At 39.0% G+C, this 8,750-nt stretch overlaps 1 protein-coding gene across 1 annotated transcript in view; it reads right to left on the reverse strand.

Moving 5' to 3' along the window:
* The window catches only part of LOC131930753 (electroneutral sodium bicarbonate exchanger 1), an 81,113-nt gene extending 72,795 nt beyond the window's left edge, over positions 1-8,318 (reverse strand). Inside the window, exon 1 of the mRNA XM_059287359.1 lies at positions 8,111-8,318. The gene's annotated coding sequence lies outside the window, so the exon portion shown is untranslated. The remainder of the gene's footprint in view (positions 1-8,110) is intronic.
* Positions 8,319-8,750: the final 432 nt, after the last annotated feature.

An 8,750-nucleotide genomic window follows, 5' to 3' on the forward strand; every position in this document is an offset into this window, starting at 1 on the left:
ATTTAGTTAACTGGTATGTGTTGGTGTATATGTCTGTAGATTTGAATGTTTAGTTAACTGATTTGTGTTGGTGTATATCTTTTGTGATTTGAATGTTTAGTTAACTGATTTGTGTTGGTGTATATCTTTTGTGATTTGAATGTTTAGTTAACTGATTTGTGTTGGTGTATATGTCTGGTGATTTGAATATTAACTGCTTGTGTGGAGTTCTTAGTTTATGAAAATGTGTGTGTGGTGATTTTTACGTAAAGTAAGGTAGGGCCTATGCGTTTAGTGAGGTATTTTATGATGTGTGTGTGTGTTGTTTGTATGTAGTAGGGTGTGTTTGAGGGGTGACGTATGTATGTGGTATGATGTATGTGTACAGTGTGTAGTGTATGTATTTCGTGAGGTATTTGTTGAGGTATTTGATTAGGTGTTTATTAGTGAGATTTGTGTGTGCTGGGGTATTTGGTGAGGTGTGTGTATGTGTTATATGTTCATGAGGTATGTGTATAGTTAGGTATGTATGTTTGTCACAAGGTTTAATTGTATGATGTTTGTGTATGTGATGGGGTATATGGATGTTAAGGTACATGTGTATGGAGGTATGTGTTTGATGAGATATGTGTATGGTGAGGTAATAATTCGTGGAGAGATGCTTGTGTTTATAGTGAGATAATTGGCTGGTTAAAGGTAGCTGCCATGGTATTGTTTATGTAACCTGGACGGCGTCTGGGATTCAAGTACTTTCTACACGCTGGCAAGTCAATTTGTGTTTGTTTTTTTCAACGAAAACTATGTTCTACTTAAACGGGCGACGCCATGGTGAAAAAAAATAGTTCCACAGGTTTAGATACACGTTTAACACGTTATCATGGGCTTTTGCGATAAGTTTAGGATTAGGGTTAGATTTAGGTAAAAGTTATCATGGGTTTTAGCAATAAGTTTAAGTTTAAGGTTAGATTTAGGTACAAGTTATCGCGGGCGTTAGCAATTAGTTTACGTTTAGGTTAAATTTAGGTACACGTTATAACGGGCAATACGTTTAAGTTTAGTGTTAGATGTAGGTACAGAAATTAAGTTGGATGTTGTTTTAAGTGTCTTTATATATTTATTTTCAGACTTTTCAAAACAAAATACAGATGTTTGTTTCAAACACAACTTGCTAATTTTTTTCTCTCGAACTGCTATTGTTTAAGTATATTTTAACTGTCACTCTATACATTGTTTTTTTTTTTTGGCTATAAATCACACATTCTTTACCACTGGAAAGCCGAAAACATTCAAAACACTGCAGATGAATCGAAGATAGAATTTGCGATCAGGGTGTAGTAAAATAACAGTGAAAAGAACAAAAGCTTAATTAAGGAAAGATGATCCTTGGTGATAAATAGAGGCGAACCACGTGATTTCCGTCTTCATCAACCACGTGACTTTGTTTTAGAGCCCGGAAAAGATATTTTAAAAATAGACAAGAAAAAAAATTAAGTGGGGGAGGGGGGGGGGGGCACTATTCATAATTTTGACATAGAAAAATAGCTGTTTTTTTTAAGTATTGTTAGACTACATGGGGTAAAAACAGTAAGTTAACGAAGTCAACGAGAGAGTTAAAGTTATTTGCCAAGCTTTTAAAAATTCTTTATTGTTTATTATTTTAAAAAACAATCTATCTGACAGGTAGTGGTAATTTCCCATTGACAATATTGTAAAGCGGTCCTAACCGTAGGGCATAGCATTGTTTATGGTCGTCTGCCTTGGATGTTGTCACACGTAGTCTCAAAATCCCCCCCCCCCCCCTTACGTTTTAAAATAACGTCAATAAGTCCATACCCGGTAAAACAAATCAAAACCTAAGTAAAAACCTAACTTTATTAGTTTTTTTCCTCACAGAATAACCAAAAAAGTTAAGTGCTACGTTTTGTACGTCTCCTCCCCCCCCCCCCCTCTCCAATGCCTAAAGCTTAACTTGGCACATGTCACTTTTTAGCACTTGTTTCAGAACAATAACAATAACAGTTTTTTTTATCAGAGATGTTTTTGCATTGTTTTCATAATTAATGATTACTCTAAAATGTCTTCACACACGATTTTCAATTAGAGGGGGAGGGGGGGGCAGGGGTTGGGGAGAGGGGTTGGGTGAAGAAGTTGGGGGAGGGTTATGAAGGAGGGGGATGGGGTTAACTTGCCAGGTCATTTAGTTAAGAGTAGACCAAGAGATAAGCCACTACAATGAGCGGTCCATTATCAATAACAACAAAAATGTCAAAAAATGTTTACACGAACATTCCAGCAAACACGTACCGGATCACCCCAATCTCTCCTATCGCTACCCACCCCTAGAGTCTTAACACACCCCTCATATCAAGGCCCACCTCTCCCCCCACCCCTATTCTAGTCACCCGGACTTCTACGTCCCGGAAGACCGTGCCGGTTGAGTTATCCACCTTTGATACCAAGCCGGACCTCGGTGAGAAGTACAGTGTCTACCGACTACTGTTTTTTACTGTATGTGTTGTGCTATGAAAACAATGTGTCCCTAAGGACATACATATGTCGTCATACTCGTATGTGCGGGGGGGGGGGGGGTCTGTAATTTGTGACGGTGTGTAACGAGGGGAGGGGGTTCATATAATGTGACGTCACAACTGTTTTGATAAACTGTTGACCAAGCACAGCCAAGATTTTAGAAAAAAAATCAATGTTTAAAGAAAAATTGCAATTCTGAGTAGGGTTGTAGGTTGCGATGTCACGTCATTTTATTTGGGGGGTCTGGCTTTTTGTGACGATGTGTGACGGAGGGAAGGGACTCGGAGGGAAGTAAAAATCGTCAAAAAAGCGTGTCGTCATTTATGGATGACCCCTAAGTCCAAGTTAGAATACAGGTCAATGGAGATTCCCGTAATTAAACAGTGACGTAATGTCTTCCACACATCCGTTTAAATACCACGTGAGGTGTATGGTTAAAGACAATTACTGATGTGTTAATTAACAAAAAAATTAAATAAGCATGGGCAAGATATGCCGTATTTTTATTTAAATATTTACACCGTTTTTTTTTTCATTAAGTAAATAACATTATGTAAATACGGTGTCGTAAAATATGAATTTTAAGTGTACTTTAATTTCATAAAGTGCAAGCAAGTCATTTCTCGCCTAAAATAACATTTGCACATACCTTAATTAATTAACCCTATCTGAAACGTTTTTATGTTTTGAATATTAGCGTAACTCTAACTTGAAACAATTAATCATACCACAATTACTCTGCTGATAAACCTATTAATGAAATATACACAACTTTCAGCGACGTGGAGTCTATGACTCAATTCAAACTGATAACTAATTAACCTTAACTTTAACCTTTGATTAAATTCTAACACTTGGCAGCTAATCTAATTAGATGAGTCGTCACTTTTTATTTTTATTAATTAATAGCTAATCAAAGTTCAATAGAAGGATACAGAGCAGAAGTGGACTGGCTCGTCGGTCTAATCTAACGGGAAAATTCCGGTGGGCACATAGGTAAAAAATTACGATGGACCCTGGGTAAAAAATTCCGGTGGGTCCCCAGGTAAAAAATTCCGGTGGGTCCCCAGGTAAAAAATTCCGGTGGGCCTCCAAGTAAAAATCCCGGTGGGCCCTTAAGTAAAAAATACCGGTGGGCCCTTGAGTAAAAAATACCGGTGGGCCCTTAAGTAAAAAATACCGGTGGGCCCTTAAGTAAAAAATCCCGGTGGGCCTCCAGGTAAAAAACCCGATGGGCCCCCAGGTAAAAAAATTCCGGTGGTCCAACAGTTACAAAAAAATATTGGTGGGGCCACAGGACCACTGTAGTACTAGAACTTTTAGTGCTTTGATTTATTTTTAAAAAATAATATGTGGTGTGAATTTCCATCAATCTTTGAAGGGGGAAAAATGCACAATGAAAATTTTAATCAGTGGTTGGGGGCCCCTTTTTAAAAATTTCCCGGGCATATTGGACTCAGCCAGTCCACCCCTGGTACAGAGAAAGGCCCGACCCTCTCCCCATCGTGGTATAATGTATCAATGAGAAAACAAGGCCCGCTTTTAACAGCATTCCGATCTGCTTAGCTTGTCACTACACTGTATGGTAGAAGTGATAAAGAAAGTATGACTGTAATTAAACACAAACAAAAGTTAATTTCATGGCCTGCAGTTTTTTGTTTCGTTTCGTAGATAACGCATGTAACTACTAAAGTGCAATTTTGTAATGACGTCCACAGAAATATTTACATTAGCTATAGGGTAATGTGTTGTATTTTGTTATTTGGAGAATTCTTAGCTGCTCCAAAACAAGCTGTAGATGTCTAGTTTTGTGTGTGTTTTTAAATGCAACTGTGTTGGTGAGGTGAATAGTATTCGAAAAACGGGTCTTATGTATGATCCCGTTAAATAAAGTGTGGGGTAGGGGGGGGGTTGTGATGAGTACTATGCTAGACATCTACTTGAGCTCGCATTAGAGTGAGTACACATCAGAACACAGTGTGGTGATGTAATGTGTATGAAAGGTGAATACGTGGAACGGGTCACTGCGTGTGTGTATGTATCATGTAGAGAGACGCGAGGCCGGGTGTGTTGACGTGTATGTTGTTGTACGGAGTGAACGAGGGTACAAGGGAAGCGACTGGTCGGGTGACAGTGGCTGTGTTGTGAGCGAGAGAAAGGTGGTGGGTAGGGATGAATGCGGAGGACAGTTGAAGGTTGAGTGTCAAAGCAAGGAGGTGGATTTTGGGACTGGAGGACGGGAGATAGAGAAATAAAGAATACTGTAATAGCCTCAATCGTGTTGTGCTTTATTTGAGATTCAGATGCCCTCACACACAGGAACCCACAAGAGAGTAGGTACCCATCAGAACACAGGAACCCAAAACAGAGTAGGTACCCATTAGATCACAGTACTCACAAGAGAGTAGGTACCCATCAAATCACAGGAACCCACAAGAGAGTAGGTACCCATCAAATCACAGGAACCCACAAAATAGTAGGTACCCATTAGAACACAGGAACCCACAAAATAGTAGGTACCCATTAGAACACAGGAACCCACAAGAGAGTAGGTACCCATTAGAACACAGGAACCTACAAGTGGGTAGGTACCCATCAGAACATAAGTACCCACAAGAGAGTAGGTACCCACTATAGAGCATATTCACATAAGAGAGTGGTATCCATCAGAGCACAGGAAGCCACAAGTATTACCCATAAGAGAGCAGGTACATACAAGACAGTAGGTACCTATCAGAACAGAGATTCCCACATGATAGTAGGTACCTATCAGAACACAGTTACCCACCAGAGAGTGATACACATCAAACTGCAGCTCCAGGTTGAAGAGCTGGTACCATACCCGAAAGATTGGACTCTACACTACAGACTCAAGCCCCGGATCTGATCTAGACATTATAAGAACACTAACCGCGCGCGTTACTACTCGACCATGTCGTTTGTTATTGCGTAACAGCTGAAAAATAGTTATGGTATACAAAAAAAAAAACTCCATGGGACAATTGAAAACATCTCGATGGTCCTCCCCTTAGCTGATACTGTCAGGGGAGATTACTGTAATTTGGAGCTATCGTGGAAAATCTATAATTAACCTAACTTCGCCTTCTGAATTAGAAACTACTGTATATCGTCCTATCATAGTTTTAATAGAACGCGGCGTAATAACACTGGACAGTATTTTATACTAGTGATATTCCTTATTATTACAAAATGGGGCATCACCCTCTAAAATGGCGGGGTAGGGGAGGGGGTTAATACCCGGTATGTTAACTGAGCAGCATACAACAATAGTTGTATTTCTATTTCTTAGAGGACATTGTATCACCCTCCTCTCAAAGTAAGTGGGGGGGGGGGGGGAGGGGGCAGCATACAACAATAGTTGTATTTCTATTTCTTACAAGAAATTGTATAACCCTCCTCTAAAAGTAATTGGGGGGGGGGTGATGGGTGTTAATACTCCAAGTGATAAAACCGACAGCTTATAACAATAGTGATTTCCATCATGCTCGAAACACAAGCGATCACATCTCTAAAAGTAAATGTAAATGGTGTGTGGCTTAAGGGGGGGGGGGGGGTTAATACCCTGCATAGTAGCACAATATAATAAAGGTGGTATTTCTCAATCTTGCAAGACGGGGTTACACCCCCACTCCTCCTCCAACACACACAGAGAAAAGTGTATGTTTAACACCCGGCAAGGTGACACTGAGCAGCATATAATAACAGTGGTGTTTCATTCTTTCAGCACAAGGTACAACCCCCTCTCCTGAAAGCAAAATATATCGCCCTCCTACCCCACCCTCTAAAAACAATGGGGCGGGGGGGTAACTTTCGTGTTAATACTCAACATCATATTATAATAACAGTGTTATGCTTCAATCTTGCAAAAGAACTTTATATAATCCTGCCCTGTATATGATGATGATGATGATATCAAGGGGGTGGCTTAACGCCCTTCTAGGTATTAAAGAACAGCATGTTAGAATAGAAATATTTCTCATTGATACTACAGAATATATCACTACCCCCCCCCCCCTTCAACCAAATCAATGAGATGGAAGGGAGGGGGTTGAAAAGAACGGTCTATATAGTTATTTCCTTTTTAAATATGTCATTCGCGTGTTATAAAACAATATTATAAAAATGGCTCGCTTCAAATATTTCAATTTATAAATTGTACCGGGTACAAATCGTACAACACTGTGCCGGCACAAGGGCTGGTTACCTGACAACAGGTTGTAAAGGGTTAAGTCCCTTTGTTTGCGGTACACTGATGAACGAGCGATTAACATTGACAACCAGGATCACAATAGGTGAGATATTATTTAACCCCCTAGCACCTCGCTGGATGAAATAGTTAGTGTGTTTTTAGAACCAGTTGGCAGGTAATGCGTAAATACATTTTTCTGTTGTTTTTTTTTATTATTATTTATTTGTAGTGCATTGCAGCAGTGGCTTCACTAGAAATAGTGTCATCCAGCGCGGTGAAATTGTCACCCAACCATCCACCTATATTTTTTTTGCATTTGCTGTTTAGTGTCACCCCCAATCCCCTACTATTTTATTCTTTTAACTGGATACGCCTATGTTTTGACAGAAACTTTCACAATTTTTCGATGTGTTGTCACCAGAGTTTCTTCCAGGTATCTCTTGGGGAAGTCCCCCCCCCCCCCGAAGAAAGTCTACCGCTTCCCCCCCCCCCCCGAACGAAATGGAGTTTATATAGAAGATATATACTTTTAAGAAAGTGTTCCCCCCCCCCGGAAATTTCAAGTGCCCCCCCCCCCCCGGAGAAATTAAACAGGAAGAAACACCGGTTGTTACCCCTAAATGTTGTCACTTTGTGCGGACCTACCGTACCCCCCGCCTTGTGACGCCACTGCATCACAATAATCTCTTTCGTTCGGGTGACCGCGGTTTGCCTATTAATTTTCAGAAAAACATTAATTTAAAATTAAAACGGTCAATTATCATTAGGCTTTTCAGTATATTAAACTGATTTATTTATCTTGTTGGAAAATCTCATGTATTCTCTATCATAAAGTCCTTTAGTAACTTTATTTAAAACGAGCCAACCCGTATGCCACGCCGCTATTTAGTGACGGGTGAAGACTTCCTGTAAGACACAGTCGCCCAAATGGGGTGGGTAGACACTGTTGCGCATGTCTGGAGAGTGAGGGAGGGGGCGGGAGGAGGGTTAGAGAGTCGGCGTGCGTGGTGTTCCACATAGTCGTGCAACGTAGTGAATTTTTAATATATATATATATATATATATATATATATATATATATATATATATATATATATATAATAAATATAAATTAACACTAACAATATTTTGCTCAATGTCTTGTTTTGCTATGTAAATTTGTTATCATATGTAAGCCAGAAGATATCTCTGGCCTTGATGAATAATCCTAACTACGCCCTTGGTTAAAAAAAAAACCGTTGGTTACCATCTGCTTATGTTTTATAGATCGTTAGATAAACACACATAAATACCTTCTAAAATTAAACAATTTCCTGCATAAACATTCACAGCATGTCAACTAAAATTACTAACGAACTATTTACTAATTAATCTCAGGTAAAATTAACTTACCGCTCAGTAGCTTCCCTTGAAATGTCTTGTAAGAATTAGCTCCCCTCAAAGAGTCGTTTGTTATCTCCGCGCCTCACAACATCAACTGACTAGGCTTGTTTTCGTCAGGGCAGTGACGTCACGATATCCACGTTAGCGCTAGGATGGTCTGCCCACATTTAGGGTTACGTTGAGCTCTGTTTGGGCTACTGTTTAACCGGATTCATTGAGAAGTTAATTTGCAAAGCTCTAGATAGTCTCTGTCTTTAAAAAAGTATGATACTTCAAAAAGCGCTACAAATTAAATTACGAAATTAAATATAATATTTCGTTAAAAAATAACCTTTGTTTTTAGTTTTTCGCGATAAACTACTTTCCTCGGTTAAAAACAATTTTATACATTATTTATATCATTTTATCCAAATTGTATTTGTTTTTTATTTATTATAAAAAGTGCATTTTAAAACTATATTTCTATGTGGAGATTAGTTGAGTACTTTTAGACAGATTAAATGTATAGAAATGAAATGCCTTCCTACAAGAACACGAAGATTGTTGTGAAAACTGTGGATGTGTGGGTTCGAATACCGGCCATGACAGTATCTAGATTTTTATACAACTGTTGTCCACAGTAGATCACACATTAGTTAAAAATAGGTAT

This window comes from Physella acuta, unplaced genomic scaffold, assembly GCF_028476545.2.
Source record: "Physella acuta isolate Inbredline_101_S28 unplaced genomic scaffold, ASM2847654v3 ptg000101l, whole genome shotgun sequence".
Lineage (NCBI taxonomy): Eukaryota > Metazoa > Mollusca > Gastropoda > Physidae > Physella > Physella acuta.